The sequence below is a fragment of the Monodon monoceros genome, unplaced genomic scaffold (assembly GCF_005190385.1).
Source record: "Monodon monoceros isolate NGI ecotype Baffin Bay Population unplaced genomic scaffold, NGI_Narwhal_1 Super_Scaffold_9, whole genome shotgun sequence".
Classification (NCBI taxonomy): Eukaryota; Metazoa; Chordata; class Mammalia; order Artiodactyla; family Monodontidae; genus Monodon; species Monodon monoceros.
The window spans coordinates 54,844,924-54,866,545 of record NW_021703786.1 but is presented as its reverse complement, the minus strand read 5'-3'; the positions used below and the strand labels follow the sequence as shown (position 1 = coordinate 54,866,545).

The 21,622-nt window shown below is 45.5% G+C and overlaps 1 long non-coding RNA gene across 1 annotated transcript in view; it reads left to right on the top strand.

Annotated features, from left to right (window-relative positions):
* The window catches only part of LOC114888612, a 95,167-nt gene extending 90,471 nt beyond the window's left edge, over nt 1-4,696 (top strand). The window contains exon 4 of the long non-coding RNA XR_003791822.1: nt 4,577-4,696. This is a non-coding gene — a long non-coding RNA (uncharacterized LOC114888612). The remainder of the gene's footprint in view (nt 1-4,576) is intronic.
* Nucleotides 4,697-21,622: the final 16,926 nt, after the last annotated feature.

Here is a 21,622-nt window from a genome sequence, read left to right as displayed (position 1 = left end):
AGTGGGAGACAGCCCTGTATCCCCAGGAAAGCAATCGAGGTACCACCCGATGCTGGAAAGTTTGTGCTTTGGACCTGAAGGATCTGGGTTTGACTCTCTGCTCTGATTCTAATGCTTGCTGTGTGACCCTGAGCCCTTTCTTTAACCTCTCTGAGCCTCCGTTTTTCTCACCTGCAAATTGGGAAAAAACAAAGCCAGCTTTGTAAATTGCTGGGAGGATGACGTGAGGTTATATATATTAAGCGCCTGGCATATCATAGTGAGAATAACAGCAAATATTTATCAGCGATTATAATGCACCAGGCACTTTACGTGTGGTGTCTAAGTCCTTACAACAGTCCTCTGGGTGAGCACTATTATTACCCTCAGTTTACAGGTGAGGAAACTGAGCTCAGAGAGGTTATGCAATTTGCCAAGGTCACACAGCTAGTGAATGGCAGAGTTTGGGGGACTGGATCTCAGGCCTAGCTGACTTTAAAGCCACTGCAGGAAAGTAGACTTAACCCCCCAACCCTAGCTCTACTTATTCTCATAAGAAATGTCCTTGTCCTTCCTGTTCCTCAAAACAAACCTGCCTGAATTTGAGCCCCCCAATTTCTCTCTTCCTGGCCCCGCCAGCCTCTCAGACAACCTCATTGGAAGCTTGGGGTCATCTTTGGCCCCTCTGCTCCCCTGACCATCACCGCCATGTCGTACTTGGTGGCACCATCCAAGCGGCGGCCCAGACCCAGATCTATTCGTCTTCAGTGGAGGTCTGTACCTTCCTCATCTCCTCCCCCCTCACTGAGTTCTTGCCACATCTCCCTCCTCCCAGAGTAGCCAATTTCCACCATCCCCTTGTTGCTGTCTTCCCTGCCTGCTTCAGGCATGTCACTCCCTCCCTGAAATCTTCACTGGCTCCCCAGTGCCCGCCATACTTAGTACCGGGCTAAGGAGCCGGTGCTGACTGTGTCACGTTCGACCAGTCCTTCCCTCTCTCTGGTCCCAGTTTCCCCAGCTGTGGAATGAGACCCTGCCAGGGTAGCCTTCCCTTCATACTCATAAAGAGACCAGATCAAAGCTAAGTTCCCACAATGGAGGAAGGGCCCAGGTCTTGGCTGTGCTGCACCCCCTCCTGTGTCCTGGGGCTCCTTGGGGCATGGTGAAGACCACTGGGCTGGTGGTGAAGACCTTGGTGGTCTTTTGGGGGCTATGTGCTTGTATCCTGAGGCCTTCCCAGGGGGTCCTGAGACTAGAGTGTGTGCTGGGTCTCTGGCCCCTGCTGGCTGAGGTGTCTGAGGGGCTGGGGGCTCAGGACCTCCCTCCTACACCTTACCCACTTTGGGGCAGTGTCGGGAGGAAGACCTGGGGAAGCTCTCCGTGTCAGTTGGTCAGACAACAGCCCGTCCAGCCCCAGACTCTTAGTTGCCGAGGCCAGGGCTGTCCGCTCGGCTCACAGGGACTGCCACCTACTTCTCCCACCTCCTGCCAAACAGACACGCTGGGGCTTGTCTACACTGCAGGAGGGGATCTCATCCAGGGCCTCTTGGCCACTTCCTGTTGACCTCCAGCTGGTGGGCCATGAGGGGGGGTCCCTCCCTCTGCTTTCCCAGAAGAAATCTGGAATGTCCGCTCCACAAGGCAGGCCAGGCTCTGTGGGCCCTTGACCTCACGCCAGAAGTAGAGAGAGGGCCGAGCCCGCTCCAGGACAGGCCACTTCCAAAAGGCGAGTTTTGCTCTGAGGCCCACAGCATGGGCCCTGGGATGGGGGAGGACCCTGAGTGGTTGGTGCCTCATTTGAGATGGGGCTGCTTCTGGTTCTGAGGGGTTGGCTTGTCCAACAGACAGGAGATGCCTCGCGAGGAGCCCTGGGCATTGGGTTCCTCCAACAAGTATTACTGGGCCCGAGACTGCTGCAGGTGCTGGGGACAAAGTGGGGGACATGTCTTCCCCTCTCAAGGAGTTTACAATCCTATTGTGGAAACAGAAGCCATCATCCTGCAATTCATGGCTTATTGGGGAATGTCAATTCACAGGAGTCTAAACAGGAAACGTTTTTATTTTTCCACAGTGCTTTCCATTATGCTAGGTTTAACCCCCCTTTCCTGTCCCTTGACATATTTTGGGTGCATTCCATAGCCTCCTGATCCCTTTAGGGGCTGGTAGTTTCCGGTGGCTGGGCAGGCGCTGCCTCCTCTCCCGGGTATGGACATACCAGATTCTTAGCTCCTTTTGTCCTCAGTTTGGGGCCTCAGCTCAGTTCTGGGACAGTTAAATCCTTCCCAGGATGAAGTGCAGGGACCGGTGGGAGCAAAGAGTAGGGCACCCAGCCTGGCCTCGAGGGATCAGGAAAGACTTCTGGGCAACCTCTCCCCACCATGGGCCGGAGTCAGATTCCCTCAGGGGACAGGGCTTCACTTCCCTGATGCTGTTCTCCCCTTCTACAAGTTTCCTAAGATCTCTGAGTCATTGTGAACTTGAGGGCAGGGGCCGCCTGTGTCCCCAGTGCCCATCAGGCATGTCAACCGTAGGCGAATGAATGAGCTGATTCCGCTGAAGCATTTTGTTCTCCCGTGCTTTGGTGGATGGGGTCTCTTGGGACCCTTAGAAGAGTTTGAACTCTTTGGAAGAACTTCTAGAAGATGAGATGGCTCAGTCTGATCCAGGGACTGGCAGGCCATGAGCTGGGCTCTGCTCAGCCACGCGGGAGGCTTGTTTCTGGCTAGTCCCCTGCATCGTCTTCCTCCTGCTTGGCTGGAACCCCCTTCCCAAACGTCCGCTTCCTCTTCCACGACAACCCATCAGAGGCCTCCCTCTGTGCTCCTCTTAGAACCTGGCTGTCAGTTCATGTAGCGCCTTCCACTCCCTCCAAGGTTATGCCTATGGGACTGTGTCCTTTCCGATGACATTCTGATCGCTGGTCTATTTATAACAGTGACTCACCCACCACCTCAACTTCTGCAGGAAGAGTTTGGCTTAGGAGCCAACTCCCCTGGAATGTAAAACAATCTGTGCTTGTAAATGATCACCATTTCATTTCCCTGAGATTGTGCACCCTTGGCCTCCTCTTGACCCTGTGGCCAGAGCTCTTAGTGATACCCCTGCCCCCCACCCTGCCCCGGTGCCACCGTCCCCTTTTGTTTATCAAAATTCCTGCCGACCTCATGACCTGCACAGCCGGGCAAGTTCCTCTTTGCCATTAACCTTGAGACTGAGACTTCCTTGCTCTGCAGATGGGAAGGGCCCTGCTGGATGATTTCCCTTTGTTTTCCTAGTGTTTGCTTGTGAATGAGCTCCTGTTGGGATGGGGGCAGGGAGTGGATGAATCTGGGAGAGAGCCATGGGCTCCCACCCCTTGACCTGAGCCCGCCTTCTCTCCTGGAACCCCAGCCTCCACCGGGCACCCACAGACGCCCCTTGTACCCTGCTGCTCATGGCCTGTGCTGACTGTAAAGTGACTACCGGCAGGAGAGGCGGTCATCAGTCAAAGCAGGTTCTACCTCTTCTCCAGCACCAGTCCAGGGCAGCCTCTCACCATCCCCTCTAGCAGGTATCTGCGGCCTCCTATGGTGGTTGAACTTGAAGGACACTTGCATACACAGGCATTTGCAGTCAGGCTGGGGAGATGGGTGGCCCCTCCCTCCAGTCTGTCAGGAGTCACCCTTGTTGCCTCCGTCATAAAGAAAACATGGTAGAGGCCCACCATGGGGTCCCTCGGTTTCCTGTCCATGTCCCTACCCATAAGCATCGCACATCCCCAGCCCTCCCAGCCTGCAGCCATTTCTTCTTGGTGCTAGACAGGTCACTCTATCCCATGGCCCTCACCCTGGAATCCTCCTGTCACCCCATCATGGGTCGTTGATGATTGGCACTCAGTCCAGAGTTCTAGCTCTGTTCAACAATGAACAGTGGACATCTGTGTACTCATCACGCAATTTAGGAAGAAGACTATAACCATCACTTTTTTTTTTAGCGGTACGCGGGCCTCTCACTGCTGTGGCCTCTCCCGTTGCGGAGCACAGGCTCCGGACGCGCAGGCTCAGCGGCCATGGCTCACGGGCCCAGCCGCTCCGTGGCATGTGGGATCTTCGCGGATCGGGGAACAGAACCCGCGTCCCCTGCATCGGTAGGCGGATTCTCAACCGCTGCGCCACCAGGGAAGCGCTATAATCATCACTGTTAAAGTCCCTATGAAGCCCTCCTCATCCCATCCCCTTAGCTCCCTTCTCAGACGTAACCATTATCCTGAATTGTGTGTATGATTTTCTGGCTTTTCTTTATACTTATACCAAATATATTTGCTTCTCTAAACAATAGGTGGTTTAGTCTTGCTGGTTTTTTTTAAACTTTATGTAAATGGAAACATAGTTTATGTTCTTCTGTGACCTGCTTTTTGTTGTTGCTGTTTAACGTTTTATTCTGACATTACGTGTACCCTGGAATTCATTTATCTTCACTAATGATTTTTATTCCGTTATGTGGATTTACCGTTATTTTGTCCATTCTGCTGGTAGATGTAGTAGACATTTACTTAGCCTTTCCCCTTCCTCACTCGTCTGACTTCTTCTCTTTTTCTTTTTTCTCCCGTTACAAACAGTGCTCTGGTGAGGATCCCTGCCGTCCACACAGGAGAGACGCAGATGCCCTTCAGCTGAAGACCGCCGGGGGTGGTCCTGGCATGGAAATCCTGGGCCATGGACCTGGCATGGAAATCCTGGCATGGAAATCCTGGGCCATAAGGTATGAGCATCTTCCCTATTCCTAGATATCACTAATCTGCATTCCCATGCTCAGGGTATCCAGATTCCAGTTGTTCTGTGGTCTCACCAGTGCTCAGTATTCCCAGACTTCAAAATCTTTGTGCAGCCAAAGGGTATGAAGTGCTGTCTTGTTTTCCTGACTGCTGGTGAGGTTGAGCATACTTTCAGTTGTTTTCTCGTCTGTGAATTGCCGGTTCCTGTCTTTCGCCTATTCTATTTGCTGATTTTATTGATCTGTGGCGGTTCTTTATAGATTTTGAACATGAATTTCTTGGCAGGCAACGATCTTCTCCCAGGCTGTAGTTTGTCTTTTTTTGTTGTGGGGGGGGCGAGGCATGGGAGGTTTTTAAAAAAATACAGCGAAATACACAAATCTTAATTGCTGCAGTTTGATGGATTTTGACAAATGCGTATAGCCGTGTAACCCACTCCTCTATCATGTCGTAGAAGATTTCCATCACCCCAGTAGGGTCTTTTGTGCTCCTTCCTGGGCAACCACTGCTTTGACTTCTTTTACCATATTGTATTAATTTTGTCTGATTTAGAACTTCATATAAATTAAATCATATAGTGTGTCTGGCTTCTTGCTCAGCATAATTTTTTTAAGATTCATCCATGTTATATAGATTTCTTTTTTATTGCTGAGAAGATTCCTATTGTATAAATATACTGCAATATGTTTATCCTTTCTCCTGTTGATGGACAGTATGGTTGTTTCAATTTTTGGCTACCGTGAATAAAATGGCTATAAACATTCTTGTACCTGTCTTTTTGTGGACATATGTTTTCATTTCTCTGGGGTAAATACCTCAGAGGAGAATTGCTGGGGCATAGGGAAGGTGTATGTTTAACTTTATGAGAAGCGCTGTGTTTCATCTTTTACCTCTGTTAAGGGCATTGTCTGCCATCAGATTTAACAATCTTTTCCTTTATGGTTTATGCTTCCTTTAGAACTTTTTTTGAGGTCATAAAGGTTTTCTGCTATATTTTCTTTGGCAGGTTTTAAACTTTGCATTTGACATTTGGGTCTTGAATTCACCTGAAATTGATTTTTGTCTACCATGTGAGTTAAGAATGTCTTTTTCCCCCATTCCCCATTTCAGTAACCAATATTTCCAACACTATTATTGACTAGAGAATCGCTCCTGCCTCCAGTTGTAGGGCTCTGTCATATATGAGATTTCCACATGGCTTTAGACTTGTATCTGAGCTCCATTCTGTGTCATTGGTTTATTTTTCTGTCCCTATGCCAATACCACACTGTGCTAATTACTGTAATTCATAAAATGTCCGGCTATCTGGTAGGGTAAGTCAGCCTACTTTGTTCTAGAAAATCAGCTTGTACTTAGGGTCTTTGCTCTACCCTACAAACTTTAGGATCGACTTGTTAGATTGGAGGCATGTGTGTATGTGTGCACGCACACACACGCGCCGAGTTGAAATTTTGTTTGCATTTGCATTGTATTTATTGATGATTTGGAGAAAGGACTGCCATCTCTATGACCCTGAGTCTTCCTATTCATGAACAGTTTGTCTCTATTTTTTGCTTTCTTAAGGTCTTTTAATAAAGGTACATACTTTTCTCTGTAAAGCTCTTTGCGTATTTTTTGTTGTATTAATTTTCGGTATCTTACAGTTTTTTGTTATTGTAAATGGAATTTAAAAAAATTACATTTTAAATCATTTGTTGCTGATTGTAGGAGCCCTGCTCATTTTTGCACACTGATGGTTTAGCAAGCATTTTTCTGAAGCCTTTTATTTGTTCCTATGTTTTGGCAGTAGCTCTTTGTTGCATTTTCCATATGGGCAATCCTATAATCTGTAGAGAATAAGTTTCATTTCTTCCTCTCAAATCTTTACAGCTGTAATTTTCTTTCTTGTCTCTGTACACTGACTAGGACCTCTAGAATAATGGTGAATAGAAGAGGAGATAATGGGCAGACTTGTCCTGATCCTGCCTTTAAAGGGATACTTTTAATATCTGCCCATGAAGTCTGATGTTCATTCCAAAGTGTTTGTAGATACACTTTAAGTTATAAAGTCCCCTTCAAATCTCAGTTTGCTAAGACTTTAAAAAGCTTATATCATAAATGGGTGTTAAATATTTTTCAAAGAATTTTTCTATGTATATTGAATAGTCATATAATTTCCCTCTTTGATCTGTGAATTATATAAACAGATTTTCTCATATTAAATCATCCTTTTATTCCTAGAGTAAACCTAGTTGGTTTAAGTTGGTGGTGGTGATTATTGTACATAATACTGTATTGAACGGCAAACATTTTAGGATTTTTGCACTTATGTTGAAAAGTGAGATTGTGCTGTAGTTTTCCTTTCTTATATTTTCCTTGTTTTTTTGGTTTTTTTTTTTTTTCGGTAATAAGGTTATACTTTCCTCATAAAATAGTTGGGGGAAGTTTCTTTTCCTAGTCTTTGGAATAGTTTGCATGAGGTTGGATTGCCTGTTCCTCAGATGTTTGATAGAACTAACTGGTACAATCATCTGAGCCAAGTTTTGGGTGTTTGCGTATATGTGTAGATATTTAAAACATAGATTCAGTTTATTTAATGATTTGTGTGTTCAGATTTTCTATTTCTTATTCAATAGTTTTGATAAATTATTTTTTTTTCTGGGGAAATTTCCATTTCATCTAACTTTTTCAATTTACTGGCATAATCTCATTCATGGTATTTTCTTATTGTTTTAAAATTCTCTACTATATCTATAGTTATGTCCCTCTTTCATTCCTAATGTTATTTATTTGTGCCTTCTCATATTTTGATTCATCAGTTCAGATGTTTGTCTATTTTATTGGTATTCTCAAAGAACCAAACTTGATTACCTCTTCTATTCTTTCTTTGTTTTGCATTTTGTTAATACCTCATCCTTTCTGATTTCTTTCTATTTTCTTTGGATTTACTTTGTTGCACTTTATATAACATCTTGAATTTTGCGCTTAATCCATAAATTTTCCTTCTAACATGGGTTTTTATGGCTATGACCTCTACGTGCTGCTTGTAGCTACATCCCAAACTTTGATATGTAGAATTTTATTATCATTCAGCTCTAAATATTTTCTTTTTTAATTTTAATTTCTTCTTTGATCCATTTGTTGTTTAGAAGTGTGTTTTTTACATTTCCCTGGCATTAGTTAAGTTGTTGTGGTTTATTTAGATTCATCTGTGTCTTTACTAGTTCATTTGCTTACCATTGTTTTTGCTTCTCATTCCTTTTCTGTATTTAATTTTCGTCTTCTTGAAGTACATCCTTTAGTTCTTCTTTCAGCATGGGTATGTAATGGGAAACTCTCTTAGTTTAGTTTGAGCAAACATGTTTTTATCCCTGTAACATCTAGCTGGGTGTAGAATTCTTGGTTGAACTTTATTTTCTCTGAGTAATTTGAAGATATTTTTCCATTGTCTCCTGGTGTCTGTTGAGAAGTCTATTGCCATTCTACTTGTGTTTCCTTTTTAAGCAATCTGTACTTTCTCTGTGGTTGCAGTTTCACCAGGATATGTTCTTGTTTGCCCTGGGCAGTCGTTGTTTATACCTGTTACCCTTGCATAACTGTTAATAGCACCTCTTTCATTCTCAAAAATGTCCTGTGTAGAATGATAAATTATGTAGTCACCTTAACTATAATGTATATAAGCATAGTTTCATTTATCCTTACCCTCTAAGGACTCATTGTGCTTCCTGTATCTAAAAATCCATCAATTCTGGTGAGTTGCTTAACCCTTTTCTCTTTTTAAAAGGCCTACATTAAAAACCTTTCATTTAAAATTGTATCTTAAGAAAAAAAAGTAATACATATATCATCAACTTAATATGTCCTTTTCTCCTCCGATTGTCTGATCTGCCTGTACCCCTTAAAGCCACCATAGCTATTATAACGTTCTAGATATTGTTACTGAGTCCAACTCTTACTACTTGCCACATGACAGGCCAATAAATTGAGAGACAAGTTGTTGGGGTCAGGAATAGTGACTTTATTTGGAAAGCCACCAGACCGAGAAGATGGTGGACACCGTCTTCTTTGAGTTAGATAGAATTCAGGCTTCTTTTATACTAAAAGGGGGGAGGGGGTGTGGTTGGTTGCTGCCAACTTCTTGGTGCCGGAATCCTTTGTTCTTGCAGCTGTCCATGGAGGTCCCTTCACAATGTTCCTATAAGCCTCCAACAAGACAAATGCTATTCTCAGTTCTGCGACTTTTTATCTCTATATGAATGGAAAAGTGTTATACCTTTAAAGGTCAGAACCTTGAGAATGGGCTATCCTGTATATTTCAGGCTATAGGCAACATTCTTGTAGCAAAAGCAATACAATACAAAGGTTAAAGTAAAAGAAACAGATCCAGTAGGGAGTCAGATTTGTTCTTCGCTATTACAATATTGCATATAATGGACCATTTTTGTGGCCTCAGTTCTGTGACACTTCAGCCATTTGTGTGTTTGCTTTTATTGTGTATCATACATAAAAGTGTATGTAAACCATACACCAAAGAATGATGTACCCAGCATACAGGTTGACAATTAGAACATTACCTAATACCTTATACGCTTCTTTTGTGCCTCTGTCAGGGGCATCCTGCCCCGCTTCCCACATAACCACTATTCTGACTTTTATGTTGATGATTCCTTTGCTTTTCTGTAGTTTTTACCACACGTATATGTATTTTAAACAACTTTTTAGTTTTGCCTGCCTTTAAAGTTTATACAAGTGGGATCATACTGTACATATTCTTCTGTGACTTATTTTTACCCCTTCAAATTTATGTTTTTGAAGTTAATTTGTGTTGATGAGTAGCTGTGTTGTTAATCCATTTCACTGCAGTGGAGTCTAACAATGGACTCATTGTTTGAATGTATCACAATATATAAATCTAACCTACTCATTATGGACACCTGTGATGTTACCAATTTTTGGTGATTATGCACCTCTTTATATCCCTACTTTCTTTTTTTTTTAACATCTTTATTGGAGTATAATTGCTTTACAATGGTGTGTTAGTTTCTGCTTTATAACAAAGTGAATCAGTTATACATATACATATGTTCCCATATCTCTTCCCTCTTGCGTCTCCCTCCCTCCCACCCTCCCTATCCCACCCCTCTAGGTGGACACAAAGCACCGAGCTGATCTCCCTGTGATATGCGGCTGCTTCCCACTAGCTATCTATTTTACACTTGGTAGTGTATATATGTCCATGCCACTCTCTCACTTTGTCCCAGCTTACCCTTCCCCCTCCCCATATCCTCAAGTCCATGCTCTAGTAGGTCTGTGTCTTTATTCCCGTCTTACCCCTAGGTTCTTCAGAACCTTTTTTTTTTTTTTAGATTCCATATATATGTGTTAGCATACAGTATTCGTTTTTCTCTTTCTGACTTACTTCACTCTGTATTCCTACTTTCAATATGTTTCTTGTCCTTCACATACTCACTAACCCTTGGTATTGTCAGTGCTTTAATTTTTGCCAAATTGGTGTAAGTGTGGAATGGTATGGCACTGTGTGCGTGTGTGTGTTTAAACTTTTAATTTAGGCATTGTGATTTTAACCTGCACTTCCTTTATTCTCAATTATGTTGACCATGTTCTCATGTTTATCAGACATTTGTCTTTCTCTTCAGTGGAATTCCTGTTTTTGCCTTTCATCTGTTTTCTTGGGGTTATTTTCCTTATTCTTATCGATTTATAAGCATCCTTTTTTTTTTTTTTTTTTTTGCAGTACGCGGGCCTCTCACTGTTGTGGCCTCTCCCGTCGCGGAGCACAGGCTCCGGACGCGCAGGCTCAGTGGCCATGGCTCACGGGCCCAGCCGCTCCGTGGCATGTGGGATCTTCCCGGACCGGGGCTCGAACCCGTGTCCCCTGCATCAGCAGGCAGACTCTCAACCACTGCGCCACCAGGGAAGCCCCTATAAGCATTCTTTACATGTTCTGGAAATTAATCCTTTGTCATATGTGTTGCAATTTTCACCTCCAACTTGGTGGCTTGTTTTTTCTCATTCTTTCTGAAGTCCTCTGAAAAACCAGAAGTTCTTAATGTATCTATTTTGTTGTTTTTTTTTTTAAAAAGATGAGTGTATACAAATATACCTTATTTAAGAACTTCTTCTCTACCCTGAGGACCAAAAATTGTTTTATATTGTGTCCTAATTTTTGTTATAGTTTTATCATTCATATTTGTGTTTAATCTACCCTGAATTGATTTTTATGTAGGACATGAAGAAGGAATTAATTTTTTCTGTATGGATAACCAATTGTGTCAGTATCATTTGTTATGGTCCATCCTTTTCCTTGTAAATCTATAACATCTTTTCTGCTATAAAGCCAGTTTCCATATATGCCTGTGTGTTCCTGGGCTCTCTCTTCTGTTTCATCAGACTGTTTGTCTACTCCCGTACCAATACCACACTATTTTGATTAGCTTTCTCTTGATATCTGGTAGGACAAATCCTTTCCTCTTGTTCTTATTCAAGAATGACTTATGTTTTCATGGTCCTGTAGTCGTCCATACAGATTTTGGAATTAGCTTTTTAGTTTCCATGAAACTCTCTATGATGGACTTGGTTCAATGTCATCAATGCTCCATCAAATGGCTTGGCCGGTCCCTGTGGAAAGCTGTATTCAGGGCTCAGTGTTTGTCTTTTGGTCAGCAGGCTGGACTCTCAACACGGGCTGTAGCCACATCAGCCATGGTGAGTGGGAGTCTCTATTGCTGAGCTCACATATCACCTGAATTGCTTCCACCATGGCCATTTTGTCCATGAGCACCTTGACCAAGGGAAGAAGTGCTGGGGGGTGGTGGGGAAGGCTGACTGATGTCCATAGAATGGGTTTTCTTCTCCACTGATGCTGGAGCCCTCTTCTGCTGAGCAACCCCACATAAATACGCTCATTTGAAGAGATCTATCCACTCACACCCCTTATATCTTTGTCACCAACTTTCCCATCTTATTATTTCAAAGTCCCTGTCCATCCAGCCAAACTATTAGCCTCTGTCTGTGAATCAACATGGTATCTGCACTCTGGCCCGGGGTGGGAAAGGGGAGGTAGGGTAGACTGGGAGAAGCCACTGATAATCGGACGGTCTGAGAAACCACCATGTCTTGCCACTATGACTGTGAAGTAAGAGTTTGTGGAAAGGCCGTGAACTGCTACTTTTGCACAACCTCAGAGTGGTAGCTCGTAGAGAAATTTTGAAGCTGTGTCTGACCACCACAAACTTCTGAAAAAATGCTAATATTTCCGTTATTTCACCTTACATCTCTTCTACTTTCCAATCTTGTTCAGGTTTCTCTTATTGGCAAACTCTAACCTGGAGCCATACTGGGAAGTGATTTTCTGACTTATAAGAAGTGATGATGGTGGTTGCAAGTTGACAACAGACCATCCATCCCAGTGGTATATATTTATGTGGTTTGCAGTCATTTCCATGTATAGGTAAGGGATCACTAGCCATCCTGGCTTGGGAATGGCTTCCAGGGATAATAAATACTACTGCCCACTGTGTCAGTTCACCTGGGATTGTGGCATAAGGTACAGGGGCCAGATGTTGTAGTATAACAGGTCTTATGATGTTCAGGATTGGAAGTATATGAATACTGAAGGAGAAATAAGGTTTGAAATGCACGATGCCAGAAGCTAATCTGTTCAAAAGTATGATAGAGACGTTTGCCAGTTAATGTTAAAAAGCTCATCACATCGACGTTTAAACCAATCAGTTTCTCTTTGTTTATCCTTTAAATGATTAGTCTCAAAGTGACATTGCAACTTATAACAATATAATACTGTTCAAAAATATTCTGTTGCATAAGAAGCAATAAGGTAAATTATTAACAGAGGTACCTTCCAGTGTAGCAATCATCTCTTCAGCTGGATTTAACTTGCTGTTTAACTCATCCATTGGGGTTTTAAAAAATAAATTTATCTATCTATCTATTTATTTATTTTTGGCTGCGTTGGGTCTTCATTGCTGCACGTGGGCTTTCTCTAGTTGTGGAGAGCGGGGGCTACTCTTTGTTGCGGTGTATGGGCTTCTCACCAGGGTGGCTTCTCTTGTTGCGGAGCACAGGCTCTAGGCACACTGGCTCAGTAGTTGTGGCATGCGGGCTCAGTAGCTGTGGCTCACTGACTGTAGAGCACAGGCTCAGTAGTTGTGGCACACGGGCTTATTTGCTCCGCGGCATGTGGGACCTTCTCGGACCAGGGCTTGAACCCGTGTCCCCTGCATTGGCAGGCGGATTCTCAACCGCTGCGCCACCAGGGAAGTCCCCATTGTGTTTTTAATTTGGGGGACTTCCTGTATTTCTCTAATAGTTCAAGTTGGATATTTTCCAAAATTTGCTTGGTTTTTTAAAGATATCGTTCTCTTTCCTTTTTAAAATTCCTTCATGTTGTTAATTATTTAAGATTTACTTATTTTGTATTCTGTATGTTGTTTGCTCTAATGGTTAAAGTCTTTGTGGTGGCCATGGGGGGGATCAAATCCTGTTGCTTATTTTGTCTCATTCTTGCTCACTCATCTTGTAATTTGGATTACGAGCTCATCTACAGCAGCACTCGATCTGTGGGAATCATGTGCAGCCTTCGTTGACAGTGTGCTCTCCCAAGCAGTTTCATGTTTGTTACTGTCAGGAATCCTAGGGGTATCACTGTCCTGAGACTAATGTTACCGTGTTACTTTACCAGTCTGGGAGTTTCTGGACTGGTAGGGTAGGGTTCTTCCCACACAGCTACAGCATTAACTCAAAACCTTATTCCTTTGATATTTAGTCGCTTCTCAATTTCTGGCCCTTGGTGATTTCCTTTCTTACTGGAGAACTTAGCTCTGCTTTTCAAAGATGTCTGTTATACTTTATCCACAGTATGTAAGTGTTTATTAGTGGAAGGGTTTAGAGTTTATCTAGCAAATTACATTTCTAAAATTGTAAGCCTTACTATTTGTTTTTGTTAATTGTTGTGTCCCTTTTGCCTATCATAATGCCTGGAAAAAAAGATATTGAATAAACATTCTTTTCTTCTTTGTGTCTCCTGGTAACGGAGATCCTTAAGCCTTTACTCTTCCCTTAGTGCTCAGCACAGAGCCTGGCACACAGCAGACACTCAAGAAATGTTTGTAGAATGAATTGGGGAGGATAAATTTTACAGATGAGGACTCTGAGACCAGAGACATGAAGTAACCTAAGTCTCTGGCAGTTCAATGCTGGTCAAGGTGATTTCTAGGTGGTATCATTCATTCACATATTTGTGTTTTCTATAAATGATCCATTCCTGTAGTTATAAGAAGACAGAAGAAGTCCTCTGGTCCTGCCCTATGGATCTTATTTTATTGGAGAGTATGATCCTCCCACTCCCTTCTCCAGGGTTCAGGACATCAATATCTCAGCCTAAGAGCTGCAAGTCTGATGATTCTGGAGGGCTTCTTGGTGGTGGTAGCTTGAGACTGTGGGAAAGGAAGCGGGGAAGCTGGAGAGGGTGGCCAGCAAGGAAAATGGAAATGCTCTGTGTGCTTCTGTGGCCCATGTGCCATTGTTGATTTCCATTCTCTCCTTTCTTTGGTTTTTTTTTTGTTGTTAAATTTGAACTCTTGGTAAGAGGCCGGTTGCCTTAGCTAAAAATGACTTGCTTGATTTATTCTTCTTAGTGTCAAGGAATAACAAACCTTGCCCTAACATGAGCCCTCCCTGGCTGTCTGGGAGCTGCACTTACCCTGGGCAGCATGGGGGTGGCTGTGGAGAGACCTCCAAGCTGGGGCTCCAGAGCCCTCGGTTCCTGGCCCAGCATCACCACTGTGTGACCTGGGGCAACTCACTTGCTCTCTCTGAACTCAGTTTTGTGATCTGAAACTTGAGAGGATGATCTTTAAGGGCCTCTCCAGCTGTGACATCATGAGGTTACAAAATCAAGCAAGGTACTAATAAGGGCTTAGGTGCTAGATTACTGGTCTGTGTATTAGCGATAACCTCTGCTCAGGCCTGATAACATAAAGTTGGTTGATCAGGCAAACATCGGGGGAGGGGGCTTGACATTAGTGCCAGGAGTTTAGAGTCAAGGGCCCTATCTCCTAAGATGTAGGTGACATCTTGTGGAGACCTCAAACAAAACTGAGCTTCTGTAGTTAGGAAGAACTGGAGACAGAGATTCGTAGCACTGTCCCAAATGAGGGAAATAGTGAAGTAGGTCTGTCCATGTCAACAGACTATGATGTGACCATTATGAGTGACATTTTCAAAGACTTTCTAATAATACAGCCAAGTGCTTATGCTATAATGGTAAGTGAAAACGCAGGTCACAAATTTACAGATCTAGAATAAACAAAGCCAGATACAAATGCAGAAAAGAGGCTGGAGGTGGAATAACAGGTGATTTCTCTCTCTCTGGGGAGGCAGTTTTGCTCTACTTATGGCATTTTTAATATTTCCTACAGTGAGACTGTATCACTCTTATAATGGTAAACAAACTGTATTAAAATAATATGTTAAAGAGTGTTCCATTTTGTGCTGTAGGGGGATGGGAGACCTGGTTGACCCCATGTTCACATCTGGACCCACCAGGGACATTGGCGCTGGAGGGTGTCCAGGGAAGGGTGTTGGTGATGATGGGCGAATTGCACAGCTGCCTGCAGGGAGCAGCTGACAAACAGAGGCTGTGTTGCCTAGAAAAATTAGAAAAATAAGGATGGGGTCATGGTCATGCCTGAGACAGTCCCAGGGAAAAGGAATTAGACACTGTCAGAGGGGATGCAGAGGTCAGAAGCAGCACGACTGCGGGAAACCCCAAGCTTGCCAGGACCCAGCTTTGGGCTTAATAGAAGTAAGAATAGCCGGCTTTGGGAACTGTCCGAGCTTAGCGCCAACAGCCTTGGGAGGTGGTGAGGGCTTCCTCATGGGGAGGGTTGAAGAGGCTGCTGCCCATGGCCAGCGACACTGCGGTGAGCTTTACTGCAGTGCTGGGAGACTGGAGAAGAGGAGCTCAAAGTCCTCTTCCATCTGTTAAGGGAGAAGGAGAAAGTTGGAAGGAGAGAAATAATTACCATCATGGTCAGGAGAGGGGACCTCCCAAGTGGGCTCAAGTCCTGGATCTACTAATTATCTGTGTGATCTTGGGTTAAGTTACTGAACCTCTTTTGTATCTCAGTTTTCTCATCTGCAAAATGGACATAAAGTCAGGGTAGCTGTGATAAATGAATGAGAGAGTGTATAGAGGGCTTGGTGCAGGGCCTTGTATACAGTAAGAACTCAGTAAATGAGATGGATGGCAGTGGGTTATTTTTCGGGCCTCCTGCAACTTGCTCAGCGCCCAAGTCACTCACTTTCTCACGTGTCAGGCGTATCATGTTTGGAATCAGCCTCTGTGGGTCAAAAGTCATATTCTGTATTTGGCTGAACTAATTTTATCCCAGATTATTTCTGACAAGAGTCAACATTCTTCCCTCTCCCGCCTCCGAATCCCCTCAAAGGTACACATTCTCCAGGCAGGCTGCTCTCTGAGCTTGGTTTCCTTGGCCTCCCTCCCCACATCGGTACCCAGAACGTAATAACGAACCCCATCTCCCAGCCAGGAGCTGGGTGCCCAAGAATTCCGACCCCACTCGGCCAGGTCTGTTTGCCAGCGCATCTGTTTCTAATCAGCGCGGTGAGATGCATTCTTTCTGCCGGGCGTGCAGGCCTGGAGCCTGGGGACTGCGCTAATTGATTGCTAAATGGATCTTGTCATTTCCAAAAGAGGCCTCCAGACTTGCCCTTTACTCTGCCCCTACTCCCCATGGGCTGAAGAGCTTAGGAATTAACTCGTCCGCTGCTTTTGGAAGAGAGGCAATGACGATCTTGAAGCTCAATCGTAGGACTTCAACAGAAGCCTTAGAAAAGCCCCTGCTCTCTGTAAAGAGATTTTCGGCTTAAAAAGCACTTCCACGAACACGATCCCATTTCATTCTCCCAGCAGCTCGGTGGACTCAGCCCAACTGCTTTGGACAGATGAGAAAATCAAGGTTCAGTGTGTGAGTTGAGTGGCCCCAGGTGACACAGACTTTGTGGCAGGGACGAGAGTGTCTTGAACCTGACTCATCCCGGGTCCGGGTTCTTCCCCAAAGCTTGGCCCATCAGTGGCATGTGGCCAGGGCTTGCCATTGAGGTTGCTAGGGAGAAAAGGGACAGCACAGGGTCTACTGACCGGGCTGCCTGGGGCGTCAGGATGCCCAGAAGTGCTGTGGGGTGTGCCTGGCTCTCCTGTCATAGGACAGGACACCAGGATGGGGAAGATGCCACTCATGTTCAGAGGTGAAGGGCAGCTACCCCAGCCCCAGAGAGAGTGCAGTCTTCCTCTCCCAGCTACTAGTAGCCACCTCTTATCGCAGCGCCCATGCCTCAAGGGCCCTGGGCTTCCGCGGCACTTGCAGGAGAATAAGTCACCGTTCGTGTCCTTGTCTGTCTCCCCAGCTTGGAGGCAGGGATTGCTGTCCTTCTGTCTCTAAATCTCCTGGAACAGTATGCTCGTAGTAGGTGGTCAATATATGAATGTAGAGCGAATGACTCATCCTGGACTTTTCCCTCTGATCTCATTCTCCTTGGGCTCTTGGCAGAGTTGATCAGTGAGGGTGAGATTAAAACCTGCTCTCAGCAGAGCGGTTGAGCAGTCTGGTGCCTTGGTGCCTGACAAAATCCCCGAGCTTCAGTTTCCATATCTGCCAAGTGGCGGTGATTCCATGTGTGTCCACCCAGGGCTGGTTGGAAGACCAGTTGAGATACTGCAAGTTTGCATACTACCCTCATGTAAATGGTGTGTGTGTGTGTGTGTGTGTGTGTGTGTGTGTGTGTTGTTTGTTTTAATCGTTAATGGATTCTGGGCTGCACTCTCCTCCAGAGGCTTCTTTACTGGCCTGCACTGCCAAAAGAGCTTATTGTAGAATCGGGGTGCAGAGAAGTTCCATCAGTCTGTAAAAACTATGTTTGAGCCCTTAAAGTCAGTCTTGGTTTAGACTAACTGCCTCATATAGACAGAAACGAGAAACGGATGTCCTCAGTCCCGTGGCCTGGATCCCAGGTCCCCACCGCCTCTGCGTCCTCTCCTGTATCCTCATGCTCTCCCCATACATCGCTTAAGACTCTGGTTACAAGATCAGAGAGAACTACGCTCAGCTTCTGGATCTCCATCTTCCTTGCTGTGTGACTTTGGGGAAACAATTTAACCTCTCTGATCTTACCATGTATAAGATGGGGACAATAGCACATCTTACAGGATTGTTGAAAAGAATGACTGAAATAATGAACAAAAATAAGCTTAACAGTGGGTGGCATGTGTTAACTGTCCCATGAATGTGAGCTGTTTCTGTCGTGCTGGACCGAGCTCTCCGTTCCCTGTCTCTTCTCCCTCAGGCACGCAGACCTCTGCCATCTGATTCCCCAAGGACACGGCTCTTGCCATGGCCTCTTGTGCTTCCCGATTGCAAAATCCAAAGGCCTCTTCATTCCAACCCTCTGGGGGGCCTCTCTGCAGCATTTGGCACCATGGCCTACTCCTCCCTGAAAAACTCTCCTCCTTAATTTCTGGCTACAATACCCGCTTGGTTCTCCTCGTACTTCGCCGGTCATTTCTGCCCTGTCTTTTCCACGCAGTCTTCTTTCTCGGCCACAATCCTAAAGCCTGCTCTTCCCTGCAGTCCTGTGTGTGTTTTTCTCAGTCCTCAGTCACCAGAGTTTATAGGTAGAGAAAACACAGTCCCTTCCCACAAGAGCTCAGAGTCTGACAGTAGCCTGCTAACTGCCATTGAGGACCGGCAGGGGTGAAGTTCTGTGCTTAGTGCTTCTGATATTATCCCAATTGACACTTGCAGAGTTAGATGGATCGGGGCTGGAACCGCAGCCCCACCTCGTCAGACGCTGGGGTGGCAGCAGCAGGTACTCTCTGGTTCCTCTCACCAGTGGGGAAGGAGCTGGTAAGCAGGTCTAGGCTGGGCTCTCCATGCCAGGGCCTGGGGATGGTGTGGGGTGAGCCTGCCCATGGGGCTGCAGAGTCCCAAGCTCCAGGCCAGGCACACAGAGAAAAGGCTGGGGATTCAGAGTTGCAAAACTAGCATCCGATCTGCTTTGCCATTTTCTTGCTGTGTGACCCTGGGAAAATCACTTTACCTCTCTGAGCCTCAGAGGTGTCAGTGAGGCCCAGTACATAAAAGCATGTATTAGTAAACAATACGATGCTTGGCAAATTACTGTCATTCTTAAAGCACTTTAAGGCACATTATCCAATTGGATCCTGACAGAGAAGTGACTTGCCTGAGGGTCCAGCTGAGCTGGAAACCCATCGGATCTTCTGATTTCAGTGGGGACACCATTTGCTCAGTTCCTCTAGGTGGGAGGTGTACCTGCTCGTACCAGGCTCTTCACATTTGCTATTGACTTTGCTTTTGGCAGAAATCCTGGCAACGGTACAATCATGTCCGTCTTATAAAAGAGAAAAATCGAGGCCCCGAGAGGTTAAATGACGTGCCAGGGTCCACACAAGCAGCGGTGGGAACCAGGTGCTGCCCCAGAGCTGTGCTCCTTCCACCCGGGACCCTGCAGCTCCATCCGCCCATTCAACAGCCTCCAACCCACCCGAGGTCTGGTTCCCTGAATGCACCTGCTTCCCGGAACGCGGCTTAACCGGCCGGGTCCAGGTATTCATCTGCCCATCACCCACAATCAGTAGCTGTAAACAAATTAATGTTTTGTGGCACCCTGTTTCCCAGAACTTGCTCATCCCTGGGGGAACTGGGCCTGTAAAATCATGTCAGGTGTGATTTATTGAGCACATTGTCCGTTGTGCTAAGCGAATTGACGTGAATTGTCTCACTTAATGCTGACCTCAGGTGGTAGATGCTATTTTTACCCCACAGTTACAGATAAAGAAACTGAGGCCAGAGGGGACACGGCTAGTAAGTGGTGGAGCCAGGATTTGAACCCAGGCAGTCGGGTTCCACAGCCTGAACTCGTAAGCCAACATCACAGGGGGGAGGATCAGAGGGGCTCTGGGGCACCTCACAACTCTGTGATTGGCTGGGTCTTCTCCCCCTTCCCCACCCCCACCTCTCCAGCTGGCCTCTTTCCCGAGTTCTGGAACCTTCTTTCCCTCTCCACTTGGTGACGCTGTAGGAGATGCTGGCAGAGCCCAGGTGGCCACATCTGTGCCTGGTCTGTGCCCGTGCCCCAGGCTCCTCCTCAGTCTAAGGCAGAGTTAGCTAGGAATTTATGTTAACATGTCAAAGATTTATTCTGCTCTCTGAAACTTCTCTTCCTTTGCCTTGCACTGTTTATTGAAATTGTTCATAGGATACTGTTAAAGATGAAAACAAAAGTCAATAGAAAAATATCTATGGACGCCGGTGGGACCGCTGCCACGTGATGATGTTTGAAAATGGTTCTCTGGGGTTCACGGTGTGCTCCAGGATGCTGAGGACGGGGGAGCAGGGATCCACTTCTTGGCTGAGTCCTGCAGTTTTACACCCTGCTTCCCAAGGATTCAGTCTGATGATTCTTCCCCCTTGTGGAGAGCTGTGCTCAGGGGCCGGTTCCAAAAGTCCTTCCCTAATTTATTCCTTCCTACATGCTCTGTATTTAGCATAAATTCTTCATCATTTCTGGCGTGTGGATGACGCTTCCCAGCTTCCAATGTAGATGCAAGGTTTTCCTCTACTAGATATTTCTGTCATAAACTGTGAAAGGAATTAAAAGTATGTCTCAAACAGCTATCTTCCCCGAACTTTAAACTGCAGGCTTCTCAAAGGAACTGTATTGATTATTGTTTTTTCCTCCAACATGTGTCCCAAAGTGGTCCAAGGGGACCCAGAGGACCTGCGCAAGGTTCAGAGCACAGAGTGGTAGCCCAGGACCAAAGCTCAGAGGTGCCAGGAGGGTGAGGGCGGAGGCTCAGCACCTGGCCTGAGCAGGTAGAGGAGGGGGAAGGGAGGGCTGCCGAGGTGCAATCACGGGCCTGCAGGTGGTGTCATGAGGCTCAGACAGGTGAGCTGGTGGGGGTGTGAGGTGAGTCAATACCAGGCAGGACGGTGAGGCCTGTGCTGGGCTTCAGAGGCCTCCTTACTGGTGGGCGCAGAGGCCCCGCCAGGGCTGGTGACTGCTGCCAGGGACCAGGCCAAGCACCTGAGTTCGTCGACCAGAAACCCAGGTGGAATGAAGTGTGTGATGCAGAGGCAAAAACAAGCCAGCGCAGTCTTGGGGATGCAGCAGCTTCCAGGGCGAGGAAAGGGAGAGAACAGCTCTACCCTGATCTGTTACAAGGTTGCATTCAGTCCTGAACAGCACATTTTTAATATTAAGTGAAACATTAATTTTAGGAATAAGAATTACACTCACAAGGTTCAAATATAAAAATAAAACACACAAATAGGTACACAGTGAAAAGTCTCCCACTTCCCCTCTCCCCCCTCAGTCCCCTCTGTAACTATTGTCATTAGCTTCTTCAATAGTCTCTGGATTTATTTAAAGCTTATATAAGAGACTATAAATATATATTTCTTGTATAAATGTCTCCCCTTTATATACTAAAGTTGGAATAGTGTACATGTTGTCCTGCACTTCCTTCTTTATCCTTTTTACAACTGGGCGGCGTATATTAACATCATCACCCACACCGTCAGCTAACATTTTGCATCTGTGACCAGAACTGTGATAAGCTGTTTCTTTGCAGGGTCTGAATCCCCGCTGAATCCTCACAGCAATCTTATTTGGTAGGTACTCTTTTTATCCCTATAGTGTAGCTGAGGAAACTAAAAAGAGGAGACGTTGAAGGCTTTGACTCGCATTTCCCAGCACTTGAGCGGCAGAACCAGGATTTGAACCTGGGAAATTGGATTCCAAAGCTCTTGCTTCCCATCACTACCCTGAAGT